This window comes from Lolium rigidum, chromosome 4 (genome assembly GCF_022539505.1).
Source record: "Lolium rigidum isolate FL_2022 chromosome 4, APGP_CSIRO_Lrig_0.1, whole genome shotgun sequence".
Lineage (NCBI taxonomy): Eukaryota > Viridiplantae > Streptophyta > Magnoliopsida > Poales > Poaceae > Lolium > Lolium rigidum.
In genome coordinates this window covers 199,531,830-199,549,779 of record NC_061511.1, presented here as the reverse complement: position 1 = coordinate 199,549,779, position 17,950 = coordinate 199,531,830, and positions in this window count along the sequence as shown.

Sequence of the window (17,950 nt, the reverse complement as noted above, 5' to 3'; positions counted from 1 at the left end):
GATGTGGAGCCATGGGAGCAGCATTCGCAGCCACACCTCCCGAAGGATCTGCAAGACAAAATAGCCCGAGACCTACTACAGCAGTGCAAGATCCACCAATAGCAAGTGGAGTCAGAGATACGGCGGCTCAGGCCAGGGTAGATAGAGCGCGGCAAGGTAGAAGAGAACATCGGCACTCACCAGAACTTGCTGAAGAAGATTTGTGTGGACTCCCGTGTTTTACGCGACGGGTCCGAAAAAATCGAGTCCCCTCAGGATTCAAGTTACCCGATAGTTTCAAGAAATTTGATGGCCTACAAGATCCCGAGGATTGGCTAGTCGATTACCTCGAGACGGTAAAGCTGATAGGTGGAACCAGATCAACAGCCATGCAGAGCATTCAAATACACCTGAGTGGAGCCGCAAGATCTTGGATAAAGAAGCTTCCCCCAGGCTCCATCGACAGCTGGGATAGTTTTGAGGATGTGTTTGTCAAGAATTTCCGATCAACCTGCAAAAAACCTGCGACACTAGAGGAGTTGAGATCATGTCTATAAAAGCATGATGAATCAATGAGGAAATACATTCAAAGGTGGAACATCATTAAAAACTTGGCAGAGAATATATCTGACGAGAGAGCGATAGATGCGTTTGTAGCAGGAGTTCGACGAGGCGATTTTGTGGAGGACTTGGGAAGAACCAACCCAAGGACAGTATCAGCACTAATGGAAATAGCAAACAGATGGGAAGATGGCGAGGATGCTGTACATAATAAACGACACAGGTCACCGAAGGAGGACCGCAGTCGAAATTTTCAAAATAGACGACGATTTTCTCGACAATTTTCGAGTTACGATGCCCCTGGCCAAATATCGGCTGGGTTTCGGGGAAACAATGGAGGAAACAATAGAGATGATTATCAAAGGAGTAATGCACAGCAAGGCGACAATAGAGATGACTCTCGAAATAACAGGCAAAATAGCGGGTCGAGATTTCGAGACCTTTCGTAACTCCCGAAGATATGATGAACGGGCCATGTCGGATGCATTTTTACCTCGACAGCAATGGAAGAAGGCAGTCGGGGCATCTGCAGAAGGACTGTCGAAATTTCCAAGCAATGCTGCGAGTTGCAGGAATAGCCAATGCACAAACAACAAATAGAAACCCCCAGGGGCCCAAGAGTGAGATTCACTTGCCACCTCCTCCCGCAATTACGGACGAAAATCGACATCAGCTCAGAATAGCGGCAGCACCAGCACCACCACCTTACGTTGATCCCAACTCTCATGGAGCGGTCTCGATGATTCAGAAAGACGAGGCCATCCAATAGAGCTCGAAAGTAATCTCGCGACAGTGTTCATGGCGGAGAAGATGCCTCCACCAACGGTTGAGTACCTCAATTGGTCGGGGCAAGACATTGGCTTCACGATAGCGGACCATCCGCAGGCAAGTTCCTCGACCGGGGCAGTCAGCACTTATCTTACCGAGCAGTAATCGCGGGATTCGACGTATCGCGAGTATTCATAAATGGCGGCAGCAGCCTAAACCTTATGTATGCAGATACGCTAAGGAAGATGAACATCTCCCTAGCAAATTTGAAGCCAACTGATACGCGTTTCCATGGAATTACGCCGGAGAAGCCAAGTTATCCGTTGGGGAAGATCAATCTCGACGTTCAGTTTGGGACCCGAGAAAATTACAGGATAGAGAAGCTGGAGTTTGAAGTCGTGGATTTCCCATCACAGTATCACGCCTTGTTGGGGCGGCCAGCATATGCCAGGTTTATGGCGGTACCACATTATACATACTTGTTGTGGAGGTTACCTGGACCTAAGGGACCAATCACAGTCAAAGGAAGCTTTGCGCTAGCCGATAAATGTGACAAAGATTTTCATCGACTGTCAGAAACTTTCGGGATGCAAGAAGAATACATGGAGTCAAGGCTTACGACTGATTATGATGTGCTACCAGATGCGGGGAGGCCTAACAAGGAGCCAACCTTTAACAATGCAAAGGATTCCAAGGAGGTGCAGATTCACCCGACAGATCCGAAGAAGACGACGTCCATCGCAACAAACATGGACCTCGCATAGGAAAGCGCGCTCGTCGAGTTCCTCTGTGAGCACTGGAAAATCTTCGCATGGTGTCCGGCTGACATGCCGGGAGTACCCGGGGAACTTGCCGAGCACCACCTAAACTTGGATCCAATAGCAAGACCAATTAAGCAACCTCTAAGGCGTTTTCGGAGCCAAACCGCAAAGCTATGCTTGTCAGAAATTGATCGACTAAGAGAAGCTGGTTTCATCAAGGAGCTGCATACAGAGGCCACGTGGGTCGCAAACCCAGTGTTGGTCCCGAAGAAAAACACTAAAGTCCTTCGCATGTGTGTCGACTTTACGTGTCTCAACAAGCATTGTCCAAAGGATCACTTTCCCCTCCCAAGGATCGATCAAATTATCGAATCCACGGCAGGATGTGAACATCTTTTCTTCCTGGATGCATACTCTGGTTACAACCAGATCAGATTGAAAGAAGAGGACGAGGTCAAAACAGCGTTCATTACACCTTACGGCGTGTTCTGTTATAGAACAATGCCCTTTGGTTTGAAAAACGCGGGAGCAACATATCAGCGGATGATGCAGAAGTGCTTAGCAACACAGATTGGGAAAAACGTACAAGTATACATTGACGATGTCGTTATAACATCAAAAAAGGGGGCAACGTTGATCGAGGACCTGAAGGAAACTTTCGACAACCTCGACAAATTTTGTCTCAAGCTGAATCCGATGAAGTGTTCTTTCGGCGTCCCTGCAGGAGAACTTCTCGGGTTCTTAGTTTCAGCAAAAGGGATCGAAGCAAATCCCATAAAAATCCAAGCCATCGTAACGATGAGAAAGCCAACGAAGTTGAAAGAAATACAGCAGCTAACTGGGCGAGTCGCAGCTTTAAGCAGATTCGTCGCCAGGTTGGGAGAAAAGGCGTTACCATTTTACGCCTTAATCAAACAAGGAGAGAAGTTCCAGTGGAATGAAGTGGCAGATAGAGCCTTCGAGGATCTTAAACGCACAATCTCGACACCACCAATCTTGGTGGCGCCTAAAGAGAAGGAACCCCTCCTGTTATATATTGCGGCTACACCTCAAGTGGTCAGCACGGCACTTGTTGTCGAAAGAGAAGAAGAAGGAAAACTTCATGGAGTGCAGAGGCCGGTATACTTCATCAGTGAAGTTTTATCGCCTTCAAAACAGCGATACCCGCAGTACCAGAAACTAGCATATGGAGTGTTTACAACCGCAAGAAAGTTGCGGCACTACTTTTCGGCGCATCCGATAATAGTGGTCAACGAGGCGCCTTTATCCAATATACTAAACAATCCAGAAGCTACAGGTCGTGTCTCCCTTTGGGGAATAGAACTTTCTCCTCGGGACATCACGTATGAAAAAAGAAAAGCAATAAAGTCGCAAATTTTGCCAGACTTCATCGCAGAGTGGATGGAGCTGCAAAATACAGGACCTCCGGATCTATCAAGAACCTGGATTATGAACTTTGACGGGTCCAAGAGGTTAGAGGGAGCTGGAGCTAGCGTGATACTCATATCACCTGAAGGCGACAAATTAAAGTATGTTCTACGGATGACGTTCCCAAATGCGTCAAACAACGAGGCAGAATACGAAGCTCTTATACACGGGATGAAGATGGCGAAAGCTTGTGGCGCAACTCGACTAAAGATCTTTGGCGACTCACAATTGGTGGCTCAGCAAGTCATGAACCAATGTGATGCAGTCAATGATAGCATGGTGGCATACAAACAAGTGTACAACGAGCTCGAGAAATTATTTGATGGATGCGAGGTAAATCATATAAGCAGGCTGAGCAACGATGAAGTCAATGTTCTTGCAAATATCGGGTCGCAGTGCCTCGCAATTCCACCAGGAGTGTTCTGGGAGGAAATAACAGAGAGATCAACAAAGCCGAAGAAATTGAAAAAGAAGGATGTTGTGGATATACTTCATAGGTATACCATCGACATGGTCCGATTCCGGCAAGCCCGGGTGGCCCACAGATGGTGGTGGTAGCATATGGCCCACCGGGCAGCCCAGTTGTTGTTGATCAAGATGGAAGATGTCCAACCCAGGAACTAGGAGCCGGATCCGAACCGCCCTACGAAGGTAGCCGGATCCGAAACGCCTGCGAAGGTAGCCGGATCCGAACCGCCCTACAGAGGTACCCGGATCCTAACCGCCCTACGAAGGTAGCCGGATCCGACCCGGATCCGAAGAGGTCTATGCCAGGAGTCAGATCCGTGAAGGCCCATGAAGGAAGCCGGATCCGTGGAGGCCCATAAGGAACCCGGATCCAGTACGACGTAGATGGAAGGCGGATCCTTGACGTACACGGCAAGACATTGTACCGTAGTTAGGCAACCTGTAATCCGGCTAGGACTCTCCATGTAAACCCTAGATCCGTGCGCCTATATAAGCCGGATCCCGGGAGCTCCGAGGGGAGATCTCGAGCTAGAAGCGAGACAACCACAACTCATTGTAACAACGCGAAAGCGCCCGGATAATTCCGGACAAGCAGCGGTAGGCCCTGTCATCGTGCAGGTGTTCCGAAGCTGGGTAACTCGCGTACCACCGTCCCGTGTGCACTCCGCCCTATGGCCCCTACTTCTTCTCCCCCTCGTGAGGATTCCTCCTCCGAGGTACCGTCGATTAGGCAACGACAGTTGGCGCCCACCGTGGGGCCTGCGGCTTCTGGAGGCCGGAACCGGGCGGGTTCCACATCTTCATCTGCGAGACCGTCGATTTCGACGGAAACGCACTGGTAAGTAGTGTAGCTACGACCGCCGCCGAGCAGGACGCAGCTGCAAAGATCCGATCCGAGTCGCCGGAGCTTTCCACGGAAGAATCCGCCTTAGACTCGGAAATTTCAAATTCTGGTTTTGGTAGTCGGATCCGCACCTATATTTTGGTAGCCGGATCCATACCTATTTTTGGTTGCCGGATCCGCGCCTACGTTTTTGGTTGCCGGATCCGCGCCTACGTTTTTGGTTGCCGGATCCGCGCCTACGTTTTTGGTACTCGGATCCGCACCTATTTTTGGTAGCCGGATCCATTCCTATTTTTGGGTAGCCGGATCCGCACCTCAATTTTTGGAAGTCGGATCCATACCTATTTTTGGTAGTCGGATCCGCACCTATATTTTGGTAGCCGGATCCATACCTATTTTTGGTAGTCGGATCCGCACCTATATTTTGTAGCCGGATCCATACCAAAATTTTGGTAGGTGGATCCGCACCTAAATTTTTGAAAGTCGGATCCACACACCTAAATTTTGGTAGGTGGATCCGCACCGACAGGACCACTGCGACAATCAATCTCGCACCGGCTCGACGGAACGCCAAAGAAAAACCGCCATGACCGACGTTGACTCCGCTCCAAACAGCTAAGTCCCTATTTATATTTAAAATTTTAATATTTTATGATCATGAGATTAAGATTGGTTCACTCATATCCTGAGTCTTTTACCGCTTTCACTGTTGGTCATATCTTTCCCACGATTTGCCTCGCGCTCGTGAAAAACTTTGTACTTGTTTTTGCCGCTTAAGGCTCCAGATACGCTGCAAAATTTCCGTCTTCGGGCGTTAGCTTGAGTTTTCCGGCCTACACGTTTTTCGTTGTATATATGTGGATTCCTTAGTAGTGACATTTCGGTACTTAAAGCCGGCCTCTCGTTTCGAGGTTCTTGATTGTTTCGCTATTAAGCGCTATCGCCTCGACGAGATGTTCTGTGTCTAAAGTTTGCCGTCTCGCGAAAAGTCAAGCATATAAACCAGAAGAACGGATAAACCAGCGCTTGCTTAAAACATATAAATTACATTAACTGTTCAAGATAGTCGAGTTTTTTCCGCCTTGACAGTTTTATGTTGTTCAACTGCTGCATAGCTTCAGCTTCAAAACATTTGTTCAAAGGCCGTTTTTGTTCCGCCTTACATTTGTTTGTTGAACATGGTCAAAGAAACAATTTAATACAAATGTGTTTTTGTGTTTATATATCAGGTACATGATGCTTGGACCTTCAACAGTCCTCGAACTAAGGTGTTTTCAAGCAGACCTAGCAATCGCGAGAAGCCCAGGGGAAGCTAGCCGGATCCATATGAGATAAGGTTAGGCGGATCCGTAGCATGCACAGCTGGAAAAGCAACTTGAGTCTTGATTCCGCTATGCTTAGCCGGAACCAACCCTCGGGGGCTGCGATTTTGATCTTAAGTGAAAAGTGTGTTTTTCCTTTCGAGTATTAGTGCTGGAAATTTCCGCCTAGATGCTTGGGATTTACACTATTCCTTGGTCACATATAAAGATAAAGCTACTCTAAGAGCTCCAAGCCGGATTTTCAAGTAAATTCACCTTGGCGCTCGGGGGCTACATCGATGAAGTTCTCTTTGGAGCAACTAACCGAAAAATTTCCACCTTGACGCTTGGGGGATAAGTTTCTGAGCATCGAGTCTCCTTGGAGCAAGCCGACTCAACGCTCGGGGGCTACATACATATGGTTATGTCAAGAAAAATTTCAAAGATGGCGAAATCTGGCTAACTAGTCGGATCCGCACCTAACTTTTTGGTAGTCGGATCCGCACCTAATTTTTTGGTAGCCGGATCCGTACCTAATTTTTGGTAGTCGGATCCGCACCTTAATTTTTTGGTAGCCGGATCCGCACCTAATTTTTTGGTAGCCGGATCCGCACCTAATTTTTTGGTAGCCGGATCCGCACCTATTTTTTGGTAGTCGGATCCGCACCTCAATTTTCGGTAGCCGGATCCGCACCTAATTTTTTGTTAGTCGGATCCGCACCTATATTTTTGGGTAGTCGGATCCACACCTATATTTTGGCTAGTCAGATCCGAACCTACATTTGGCTAGTCGGATCCATACCGAAGATTACGTTGGATGGTGTCTTCGAAGAATCTGACCATTGGATCATGAAGTTTCCGACCAATACTTGGTTGGAGATATGAAGTTTGGAGTCCTTCAAGATTCTCTATTATTCGTTCCAGCCAAAGGATGAAGATACATGCGCAAGTTGAGCTGGATGGAAGAACGGTGAATCTTGGAGAACTCCGGGGGCTACTGTTGTGGATATACTTCATAGGTATACCATCGACATGGTCCGATTCCGGCAAGCCCGGGTGGCCCACAGATGGTGGTGGTAGCATATGGCCCACCGGGCAGCCCAGTTGTTGTTGATCAAGATGGAAGATGTCCAACCCAGGAACTAGGAGCCGGATCCGAACCGCCCTACGAAGGTAGCCGGATCCGAACCGCCCTGCGAAGGTAGCCGGATCCGAACCGCCCTACAGAGGTACCCGGATCCTAACCGCCCTACGAAGGTAGCCGGATCCGACCCGGATCCGAAGAGGTCTATGCCAGGAGTCAGATCCGTGAAGGCCCATGAAGGAAGCCGGATCCGTGGAGGCCCATAAGGAACCCGGATCCAGTACGACGTAGATGGAAGGCGGATCCTTGACGTACACGGCAAGACATTGTACCGTAGTTAGGCAACCTGTAATCCGGCTAGGACTCTCCATGTAAACCCTAGATCCGTGCGCCTATATAAGCCGGATCCCGGGAGCCCTGAGGGGAGATCTCGAGCTAGAAGCGAGACAACCACAACTCATTGTAACAACGCGAAAGCGCCCGGATAATTCCGGACAAGCAGCAGTAGGCCCTGTCATCGTGCAGGTGTTCCGAAGCTGGGTAACTCGCGTACCACCGTCCCGTGTGCACTCCGCCCTATGGCCCCTACTTCTTCTTCCCCTCGTGAGGATTCCTCCTCCGAGGTACCGTCGATTAGGCAACGACAAAGGAGAAGGAGGAAAAATCCGCGGGGGCTGCAAAAGAAATAGAAGAAGAAGAGGAACAAGATCTAGTATTGATGGTGCAAGTACCATGGATGCAAGCGTACATATCATACATCCTAAGAAAAACAATACCTGACGATCCAGTTGAAGCAAGGCGAGTTATTCGACGGTCCAAAGCTTTTATAGTGGTCAAGGGGGAGCTGTAGAAACGTAGTATTTCAGGTGTGTTACAGCGATGCGTCACACCCGAAGAAGGAAGGATAATCTTGAAGGACGTACACGAGGGAATATGTGGTCATCACGCGAGCAGTCGAGCTATTGCTGCCAAGGTTTTTCGAGCTGGATTTTACTGGTTGACAGCAATCGAGGATGCAAAGGAGATAGTACGAACTTGTGACGCGTGCCAGAGATTTGCCGCGAAACCTCATTCTCCGGCAGCAGAGTTGACACCAATACCATTGTCCTGGCCCTTTGCTCAATGGGGCCTTGATATGGTGGGAAAGTTACATAAAGCCTCGCCAGGAGGATACGAGTATATGCTCGTCGCTGTCGACAAATTTACCAAGTGGATAGAAGCCAAGCCGATAAATTCACTAGACGCAGCATCCGCAATAAAGTTCGTAAAAAGCATTGTTTTTCGGTTCGGAGTACCTCACAGCATTGTCACGGACAACGGCAGTAACTTCACATCCAAGGAATTCAAGGCATACTGTGCAGAGGTAGGCATCAAATTGCACTTCGCGTCAGTCGCACATCCACAAACCAACGGTCAAGTCGAGAAAGCCAATGGTATCATCTGCAACGGTATCAAGAAGCGCTTGTTAGGACCATTGGAAAAAGCTCGACACACATGGCCAGAGGAGCTGCCGAGTGTATTGTGGAGTATTCGAACAACACCAAATACAGCGACACAGGAAACTCCGTTTTTTCTGGTCCATGGAGCTGAGGCAGTATTGCCAATAGAGATAGAGCATGATTCCCCAAGAGTCACGGAGTATGATGAAGAAGCTTCTAGAAAGGCATTGGAAGACGATGTCGATGCATTGGATGAGGCCGGAGACGAAGTACTATCACGGGTCACCAAGTATCAGCAAGACTTGAAAAACTATCATAGTCGACGTTTGAGACCAAGGTCCTTTCAGGTGGGAGATCTAGTTCTGCGACTCAATCAAAATAGTACTGAAAAACTCGAGTCGCCATGGCTCGGCCCTTACATCGTCACAGAAGTAATCGAAGGAGGAGCATACATGATCAAGGATAATAAGTCAGGGGCTCCCGAGAAAAACCCCTGGAACGTGGCACAGCTAAGGCGTTTTTACGCTTAGTGTCGAAATATAGTCCTCCTTGTAAAAATACAATGTACTGAAACGCCCGCGAGTTTTCAGACGCACTCTTTTCCTTTTTCGGGGCACCGAGTGGGGCCGGAAAAGGTTTTTGATGAGGCGGGCTCGCGGTGCTGCAATATAATAAAGATAGTCGAGATATATATCTTTTTCTCCAACAGGCTCGGGGGCTTGTGCTCAAGACTTACAATATATATTGACGAAAATATTTCGCCTGGGTGCAAAAGCACCTCGCAAAATAAATGAAGATACAAAAAGCGATCAACAACAAGGCCCGGGGGCTCGTACCCGGAAATATAGCATATTCCATATAATTTAGTTGCCTTGGTTTACAACCTCGCATATACAATAAAGAAATTCACCACCGGGACACTCGGGGGCTTGATGAGGAAAAATAGAAACATTTATTGACTTTACAAATATAGAATATGTTTACAACATACAAGAGGCAATTCCTGAGAAAAACTCAACAAATTCAAAGAAAAAGAAAGTCAATTGCGGCCTAGTATATTATCTATGGTCATCCGATTTACAGTACGAGTACTGTGTTCAGCATAGCTGCCCTTCACGAAGAACTCAGCGTCCATCCGAAGAAGTTCATCCATCATATCTTCCGCTACAGGGGTCACATGATCATCAATTTTGCCAACATCCCTTTTCCTTTTCGCCATCTTGGCCAAGCACTTGGCAACAATTTGGCTCATGTCAAACTTGGGATAGCAGATTTTAATCATCATCATAGCAAACCTGGCGCCAGCAGAAAGTTGGGCCCGAACAAATCCATGGATTTGAGGAGCATCTCGAAATTTCTCCATCAAGCCAAGAAGAGTGTCGGGTGCCTCGTTCCGAGGAAACATCGTCTTGTAAACCAGGGACAATGTTCTAGTGCAGAAATCAAGGAACTCGCGAACCTGACGGGCGCGGTCTTGAAACCTGACAATCTGTCGGGTCCGCTCTGGAGTGGCCCAGAACAGAGAACCGTGGTCAAGAGAAAGGTTAACGAGAAGATTGGTCCTCGCGTTTACCCTCTCGTCTTCGGCAGCAACGTCGAGAAAGGAACCTATTTGGCGACGGCACAGGAATTTCAAAAAAAAAGGATACAGCAGGAAGACAGAAGAAGTTTTTTGATTTGAAAAAGCATACCTGACATATCCACACTGGCTTCATTCATCAATTCGAGCATAAAATTTTCTCGGGTGGTTGCCTTTTCAGCTTCAGAAACGGCGGCTTCCTTGGCAACTATGGCCTCTTGAGCTTGTTGAAGTGCAATTTTCTCATTTTTGGATGCCTTGCGAGACTGCTCCATCATCACAAGTGTTTGCTTCTTCGCATACTGAAGCTGTTGACGAAGTTCTTCCAAGTCTTGCGATAAATTCTTACTCGAGGAATCTTCACCAAGTTCAGTATTAACAAGCACTTTCTTCAAGCAAGAAGAAGTAGGCAAAATATCGGAAGGAGCAGGAGTTGGAGTATAGTTATCAAATATCAACTGAAAACAAAAAATTCGACATCAATCACCAAGCAAAATAGAATTCCATTGATTTTCAGAATATTTACAAGGCATTACAATGGAGGACACCCTAACGAGCTAGTGGGATATGTGTCGCCAAAAGCTACCTTGGAGACAACATCAAAAGGAAGAAAGAAAAAGAAAAAGGAAAGACAGGGTGGTCTACTTGACCTCCGGCTTGGATGAGCTTGGAGCTGGAGTTGGCTTGCACCCAAGATAGGCGAGGACCTTCTTCGAGTTTGGTTTAGCAGCCTTGATCAGCGACTGCCACTTCTTCGTTTCCATTGTCATTGTGTCGCCAACTTTCGTCCAGTCGACGTCTTGTTGGCTGTCAGCAACCAAGGCGATAGTGCCCTCGACGCCAACTTTTAAATCTTCTTGGCGAAGTTTAAGCCCAAGATCTTCTTGGGAGTTGAAGTGCTTGGCAAGTTTGGTGAAAATCTTGGGCTCCTGCGTCTTCGGGAAGAAATAAGGGAAAAGACGCGACAGACCTACTCTGGCTTCAGCAAGGCCTTCGCGTGCCTCCTCTGCATGAAATTCAAGCAGGGAAAGCTCGTCAAGCAGCTGATCGCCTTCAGGACATTCCAAGTCAAAATCCTGATGTGTTTTCCCTACAAAGAAGCAGAAGGAAGATCGTCAAAAATTGCGCAAGGATAAAATTAGGTAACCCGAACAAATAGCAAAGGATTAAAGACTTACTGACAAAACGTCGACTTTGCGATTGCAAGCGTCTGAGGATTTCAGCTTCACGAATAGTTTGTTCGGATATGTTGTCGCTTAAGGCAGTTTCCGCCTCATGAAGCCTTTTTCGAAGGTCTTCGACGGCGGCGGCATCAGCTTCAGCTTTCTTGCGACGTGCCTCGCTTTGCTCTAACTTAATAGCAAGAGCGTCAGCACGTTTGAGGGCTTCGGCAAGAGTTTCTGGAAAAAATAAAAACAACAGTAAATACCACGACAAAACACCGAAGGAGTAAAAACAGCAGAGAGGGCAAGGAAAAATAGTACCTTCAAGTTTATTCGCATGATCACGGTACCCGACGACTTGGGTACCGAGGCGAATAAATTCCTTCATCACAGGCTGAAGAGAAAACAAATGAAAAAAGAAAAGTCAATTTAGGAAGGGAAAGCTCGACAGAACTTATGAAAGAAACAAAGGGGAGTCGACAAAAGTTGAAATGTTCAGAAAAAGAATAGAGAAAAACTTACATCATCCAGTGACGGAGTCGTGGAACTACCAGCCAGCAGGAGAGGGTCCTTGGATGTTTCTACCCTAGCTCTCTTTGGTGAAGAGGCTCGGGGGCTGGCAATAGGAGAGGGATGCTCTTCATCTCGCTGAAGAGGCGAAGTTTCATCTCCATGAGCTTCAGAAATAACTAAAGTACGAGACGTACTCGTTCGAGCAGTCGCGTAAATAGGTTGAATTTCATCGTCATCATCACTACAAAAAGGCGACAAGATAGTAAGAAAATATAGTCAAAACAATCAATGGTAAACAATAAACAGCGACAAGAACTTACGAGCTGATAAGAGCATCGGTATAAGGGTCGAAAGTGGTCCTTTTTTCAGTAGGAGCAACTTCTTCGGCAAGAGGTGTGCCGGTCTTGGAAGGGCCGGAGTCGACAGTTTCCCCCCTCTTTCTCTTATTCTTGGGAGAAACAGTTGGGGGAGGAGACTGTGCTGATCCGGTAGCCTCGGAGTCAACTTCCTTTTCAGAGGATACCGCATATTTTCGAGAACCTGCGGCTTCACTCTCAGGGCGACAAATACCCTGGTTGTCGTCAGTGACAACGGCCTGTTCTTCGACTTCTCCACCTTCAGGAAGGGGAGGAAGAGAAACAAGATCTGGATGGTTCTACAAAAAAGAAGAATGTCGACAAGAAAGTTATGCAAAAGATGTCAACAAAAATAAGTACTCGAGAAAAATAGTTCATACGAGAATTACCTCAGGGAGCGCGTTGGTGGCGCTATACGGCTTTACGCGGCAAGAAGAGGGGACATGATCTTTCTTGTTGAGGGAGGAGATTTTTCGGACAAGTTTTTCTAAATCCTTGACCGACAAATCCACCGACAGGCGATCCACATCTTTGTCGCCAGCATACTTCCAGAGGGAATTTTTGCGAGCTTGCAGAGGCTGCACTCTAATCCTAAGGAAATAAGCCGTGATTTGGATACCCGACAGTTCTTGTTCTCGGGTATTTTGGAGTTGGTGGATGCGTGTCATCAAGGCTTCTGTTGCCGCTTTTTCTTCGTCGATAGCCTCTGCATCCCAGGAACGACGGCGACAGATTTTCTCGGTGCCATCAAAAGGAGGGATGTTGTCTTCAACAGAGCCATGATTCTCCTCATGAATATACAACCACTTTTTGCGCCACCCTTGTACTGAGTCAGGGAATTTGACGTCAAAGTACTCGACGTCGGGGCGGACGCAGATGACAACACCGCCAATGTTGTAGGAAACATTGGGAGAGCCATTACGGCGACAGAAGAAAATGCGTTTCCATAGAGCCCAGTTAGGCTGGACTCCAAGGAAAGCTTCGCAAAGCGTGATGAAAATTGAGATATGGAGGATGGAGTTTGGAGTAAGATGATGCAGTTGTAGTCCATACATAAAAAGCAACCCCCGTAAGAAATTGTGAATGGGGGCGGAAAGACCACGGATGAGGTGGTCGACGAAACTGACCCGATACTCCATTGGAGGGGTTGGGTAGCTTTCTTCGCTGGGGAAGCGGAGCGCACCTTCTTTCTTGCTGAACCCCAGTTTCTTCAGAAGATTGATGTCCTGAGGGGAGATTTTGGATCTCTCCCACTCCATATTCCCCAGATCTTCGGTCGCCATCTTGGACTCGGCCGTGTTGTGTTTGGTGAGCTTGCGCGGTGGCATCAACAATGGCGCAGGAGTACAGTGCGAGCGTGGTGGAGTTCCAAGAACTATGGGGCGCAAGAGAGAATTTTGCACAGGAGAAGCAGAGGTGCGGCGCGAGCGAAAGGACTAGAGGAGGAAGACGATGCCTCTATATAGAGGTGCGGTGAATCGACGCACCGTTGGATTAAGAGATTGTGGGACAGATGATGTACACGTGGACAAGGGGTAAAAAGTAAGTTCATACAGATGAGAAAGCACAGGAGCTACAGTACGTGCGCCAGGAAAAGCGGAGGACGTGTGTCCCCCACTTGCACAACGTGTCAATACGATGCGTAAATTGGGCCCGCAAGACAGTGAGAGTGAAGTTCTCGCATTTTTCTGATAAAGTGATCGTGGCTATCGTCAGCAATGATGTCACCTTGGCAAGAGAATACCTCGGCTACGAAGGTTCATCAAAGTAGTGACAGCAGAAGATTCTTGATTTTTTCGAGAGCCTTTGATCAAATACAAGTTTTTGCCCAAATGCTCGGGGGCTACTTTGGAAAAAAGGAAAGAATACGAGTATGGCAAAATAGAAATGGCGAGAGCCTATGATCAAATGCATGCATTTGTCCATAGCCTCGGGGGCTACTCCCATCGGGAGCGCTGTTCGCGCACCCGATAGATATAAAAGCTCGAGAAAGAATGACAATATAGCGACACGAGGCATTAAAGTGTTGAGCCTACAACCAAGCACTAGTCATTGGCTGTAGCCTCGGGGGCTACTCCCATCGGGAACGCTGTTCGCGTGCCCGATGAAATTATAAAAAAAAAGAAAGAAGAAAAAAGAGAAGAGAAAGAAAGAAAGAAGAAGTGAGTATATTTCGAGTTATATAAATAACTCTGCATATACTCCCATCGGGAGAGCAATATAAGTCATCCGCTGACTCAATAAAATATGCTATTCCAACAGCCGAATAAGCACTCGACAATATATTCTCAGAACGCCAAAGTTGCGAATAATTTCTGAATGCCGCAAAACTTTGCGAAGGTAAGACCCCGGATCCGTTCTGCGTGGCGTGGCGCCGTCTCTGACGTCGGTTTGCTACCTTTTTCCGTATCAACAGATACGAAGAAAAATCCTAACGGACGCGTTAGGTACCCGATAAATATGACTGGGACTCGACAGAATGGTAAGACCTTAAGCGGCACCTGTCGAAGTTTACACCAGTATCCCAAGATCATGTCCAAGGACGTGATCTTGAAGTAGGTTTTTGCGCAACTAGAGCAGTTAACTAGTACCTGATCCGTCAGATGAACGAGCCCCAACTACCATTATCCCTGTACAATATAGAAATTCATATGCAAAGATATGTGATAAACTTCAAAGTTATCGAATAAATATAAAGGTGGAGATTTTCCCTGACTCTACGATTCAAACAAAATCTCGGGGGCTACTAGGCATCCCCAATGGGCCTACCGAAGAAGGTACCCGGGGTTTACTGAAGGCCCACGCACCGAAGGATGAGAAGATTCGGAAGCCCAAGATACTATTAAGGAAAGCTAGAGTTGTAATAGGAAGCATTATTTGTAATCTTGCGGGACGGGTTAGAAACCCTCCCGGACTCTGTAAACCTGTGTATCACGAATCCCTCGGCTCCACCTCCTATATAAGGGGGAGTCGAGGGACAAAGAAAGGATCGAATCATTGTCTCACAAACCCTAGCTTTTACATCGTCGAGTACTTTTCGGTTGAAACCTTCGAGATCTACTTGCCCTCTACATCCAACGAAACCCTAGTCTACTACTTGTAGGCATTGACAAGTTAATCCCTTGTCACCGATAGTGAAATTGACAGCGCCAGCTCAATTGTTCACCAACACTTACATTGTCTACAAATAAATAGAGTAAAAAAGTTGCATGTGCAATTTTGCAATTACATCGTGTATGTATTGGACAAAACCCCTGCTTCTTATAGACAAAATTTTCTAAATAATGCTCTCAGTTTCATGTGTTGGTACACAGCTTTTTTCAAAAATAAATGTTATTTCATATAAGTATTCCATTTGTCATATTGCTAGCAAGATATTTTTATGTTGGCATTGGTAAACATGGCTATACATATATCTCTTGGATCTTAGGCATGATTTAGATACTGCACCATCCATTGAAAAAAGATATTGGAACATCCTACTAGTACACTTAGTGTGTTAAGTGAACACAAAATGTTTGGTATATAGTACATGGATCCTCACTAAAACCATGATTGTAGTTTAATCTAGAACCAACATATCATATGTTTGCTAAAGAATATATTAGTCTCCTTAATGAGCTCACATACTCCTATATTGGATGTGTTACTCTACAAGTTAATGATCCACATAGTCATATGCATAATAGGCATGCGTAGAAGGAACAAGGTTAAAAAAAATCCCGATTCACATGCAACAAAAATAAAATAACATGTAATAAGTAAAACAAATGGTGTTATTTAATTTAGTTAATATCTAGTCTTATAATTGATCCACAATAGGACATATAAAATTTGATGTCTTTTCAAAAGATAAATTTATGAGTTGTTACTCGCACAAAGACGAGCCAAAATCCTAGTGCAAATTAATGTCGTGGTGATGGTGCCTGAGACTAGCTGTGGCGGTCGGAAGGTTGTGCATCCTGATAAGTGAGAGCTTATGAAATCATGGAGATGCTCGTCGGCAATTAGTTTGTCGATGTAATGGCATAGTGACCATTACTAGCGACTCCAAGAATATATATATGGACCTTATGTAAACAAAATGTACCATAGCTAGGACGACAAATATCAGATTGGTCTTACCTGGTATGAAAGTTACAACAAGTAATGTTTGCAACTTCATGTATTTCTTGCTTTCTTCGCAAGCTTTTTGACCAACTTGCCTATATGAAACCGATTTGATGTCTCCTATATTTGCATCAACATATACAATATTTTGTGTGGTAATAATTCTACTTGTTTCAGTGTTGATGCCAAAGAGAGAGGATTGGTCTCTGTCTCTCTGATATGAACAATGCAAACTTTATTTAACAGTCGCGACACCCGCAACGTCAAAGGACATCCCCTTTTACAGGGTTGTGTGATCTCATCACTCTCATAGGACCCCTAATTTTGTGAGTCCACACTCAGGGGTATGATATAGGTATGGGCTTTAGGTAGAAGAAAATAAGGTTGCCAGTTCCCATCGCGTACAATGTCTGGTCTCTTATCATGCTATCTCGGCTTGGATGCAGATGACTGATGAGGAAATAACATGAGACCGCGAGATTGTATCTACTCATCCCTACGAGTCCATGACACGCATAAAACACTAGGAGCTGAGTATCATGTATGCCAACTTCGTCCCAGCATGTTGCCTAGCCCTGTCGGACGAACGCCGGTCCACTCCAACAACAAGAGCCTCGATTTAGCGCCCCCTGCTCCCCGCTGTTTGTCCTATCAACCCGGGGGTTGATACGAGAATGTCTTCGAGTGACTCCCATTTGTGTTTCATAGTTGTTCTTTGTGCACTAATGGTCGACACAACACATCAATATCACAAAAACCGGAAGACTAAGAAGCACAAAAGTTAACTTGTATCCAAGTAGAACATGAGGTGGATGTCAGTTTATTGCTTTATTTCTACATTTTGTATGAATACCACATGTTGACATTATGTAATTAGGTGGAAGTATACTTTGGTTATGCGGTTTTAAAAGTTAAAGCTTACTATTTTATATTAAATTTCTTGAGCTGGTCTCAATGAACAAGTTTAGACCATTGGGAGCGGCGACCCCAAGGGAAGCTTCAACACACTTTACGAGTTCGCCGAGCATTCGTAGTGTGAGGCTTTCGAGGGCCATGTTGGCGTTCGACGACTAGAACAACGTTGTGGATTTGTGCCGGTGGAGCTCGTCTTGTTGGTCTCCTTCATCGATGCCACACCCGATTGTGGTGGGGAAGATAACCTATCAGGCTAAGTGGCGAGGTGAGATGAGAGCAAAGTGTTGATTATTACCATATGTTAGTCTAGAAAAATTGATCGCGATTTACTAAACAAATGTCCTCTTTGTAGTAAGTAGACCAACATGCACCTTTTACTCATTATGTTCTGGGTAATTGAACAAAAATAACGATTTCTCAAAACTTTAGACAAAATAAGCCCTATCTCACAAATAATCTACAAATAGTGCTTCCCAACAGAATTATACTCAATAGCATGACTTTGTAAGCAAAGAAATCCCTAATCAAAGGAGTCATGGTCATGATTCCTCTGAAGCTCCTCTTTCCTAATCTATATAGGTTCTTACATGTGTGATCCTTTGCTCCCTCCGCCTTTTCTTGTTGGATTTACCTTTTCCTTCCTGATGAAATCATAATTTTCTGCAATGAAATTCGATTTGG